The following is a 2,500-nucleotide window of genomic DNA, read 5'->3' as shown; positions in this document are numbered from 1 at the left end:
TTCCAAAAAGTGTTTTGGTTTTTCAGCCGGTGTAGTCTGTTCAGTTCTTTTTCAAACTTGCAAAAAGGAAACTGCTTGACTTCTGGAAGTGAGTGAAGAATCGTGGAAAGGCGGTTGAATTCCATAATGGGCTGACAATGACTGGTAAAAGTGTTCTGTAACAACAGAATTCCATCTAATAAAAGGAGCCCATAAAAACACCAAAATGTAGAGAGAAAAGTACTATATTAAGAGACTGCTGTCTCTCTCTTCAGGTATATGAATGAGAAAAGTTTACAGAAAAGGTGGTATTTATACCAAGAGATTCGTCCACAAGTAAGCATATTTAGGTCACCCAGCTGATAATCTTCCTTTAATCTTCTTAAGTGTTGGTTGAATGAACACTGCGTCGACGATGGTCCGATGTCCAATTCCCTTTTGAGATGTTCATTACCTGCTTCTCTTTTATTAAGGCCGATTCCATCATTTGACCTCTTGTACCGGCAGTTGCTGCTATAAATTACACGTGGACATATTCCAGTTTATTCTATGGTTATGTTCATTCATATGATTGAAAATAGCCGAGTTCTGTTGTCCATACCTAACTGACCGTTTGTGTTGTATTAATCTCTGGGGAAGTGATTTACCTGTAAATCCGATGTAAGATTGGTCACAGTCCTGGCATGGGATCTCATATACCCCAGAGTCTTGGGCGATGTCTTTTGTTGGACGTTAATAAGGGATTTGGCTAAGGTATTTGGGTAGGTAAATGCAAAAGGGTTGGATTTCCCAAGGGTGTGAGTTACTCTCTTAATCGTCCCCACCTGGAGACGATTAAGAGAGTAACTCACACCCTTAGGAAATCCAACCCTTTTGCATTGCCTACCCAAATACCTTAGCCAAATCCCTGATTAACGTCCAACAAAAGACATCGCCCAAAGACTCTGGGGTATATGAGATCCCATGCCAGGACTGTGACCAATCTTACATCGGATTTACAGGTAAATCACTTCCCAGAGATTAATACAACACAAACGGTCAGTTAGGTATGGACAACAGAACTCGGCTATTTTCAATCATATAAATGAACATAACCATAGAATAAACTGGAATATGTCACGTGTAATTTATAGCAGCAACTGCCGGTACAAAGAGTCAAATGATGGAATCGGCCTTAATAAAAGAGAAGCAGGTAATGAACATCTTCAAAAGGGAATTGGACATCGGACATCGTAGACGCAGTGTTCATTCAACAACGCTTAAGAAGATTAAAGGAAGATTATCAGCAGGGTGACCTAAATTGGCTTACTTGTGGACGAATCTCTTGGTATAAATACCACCTTTTCTGTAAACTTTTCTCATTCATATACCTGAAGAGAGAGACAGCAGTCTCTGAAATATAGTACTTTTCTCTCTACATTTTGGTGTTTTTATGGGCTCCTTTTATTAGATGGAATTCTGTTGTTACAGAACACTTTTACCAGTCATTGTCAGCCCATTATGGAATTCAACCGCCTTTCACACGATTCTTCACTCACTTCCAGAAGTCAAGCCAGTTTTCCGCAAGTTTGAAAAAGAACTGAACAGACTACACCGGCTGAAAAACCAAAAACACTTTTTGGAAGAATGCCTCAAAGAACAAGTACTTCCAAAAATGTACGGATCGGGAGATGGACTCTGCAATCAAACCCCTTCCCTCTATCACACAAGATTTTCCTGGAAGAAAGAATCACCAATACGAGAAACGACATCTTCGTGCTCCGCAGAGTGATATATGGAAACTCAATCTAATCTTCGCCTCCTCACTACGGACCACGTATACAGGTACTTGATTTCATTCTGTTCCGACATTGCTGCCTATAATAGCGTGACTCATTCCAACAGAACTTTTACGCAAGTTTAAATTAACCTAATAGATAATAGCGCATGGAATAATCTTGAACAACAAGACAAAGTTTTAAACTTATCCAACACCCCCCTTACTGTAAATCAACATTTAGTTTTAAATTTAGGCTATCCTTTGCCCTAATGCCAGACCGCAAAAACAACCTAGACTTCATAGTGGCTTTTGATAAATTCATATCTGACAAAAACTACAGCCGTGAAGAGATATGTTTAAAAGGAGTGTTACTAAATGCTTTAACTGACCTTCATAAGAAATATCCTGTTCCCCGCAGATTCATGATAGCCATCACTCGCTAAAAAAGTTAGATGTTATAATAAGTAGATCCGACAAAGACGGCAAAATTGTAATAATGGACAAAGATTCTACTCGACAAAATCAACCAGCTCCTTAGCGACACAAATACTTACGAAAAACTGACGAAAAATCCCCTCCAGAACGTTCCCATAGAATTTTTTCGGAAAGTAAGATTAATTGGCCAAGACAAAAAGAGTATTGAACTATTAGAGAAATTTAAAGTAATTAATCCCAAATACCCTACTTTTATGGTCTTCCCAAAACTCACAAAGACAATCTTCCATTCAGACCCATCGTTTCATGCGCCGGAGCTTTCAATTA

This window comes from Macrobrachium nipponense, chromosome 10 (assembly GCF_015104395.2).
Source record: "Macrobrachium nipponense isolate FS-2020 chromosome 10, ASM1510439v2, whole genome shotgun sequence".
Classification (NCBI taxonomy): domain Eukaryota; kingdom Metazoa; phylum Arthropoda; class Malacostraca; order Decapoda; family Palaemonidae; genus Macrobrachium; species Macrobrachium nipponense.
This window is presented reverse-complemented; position numbering follows the sequence as displayed.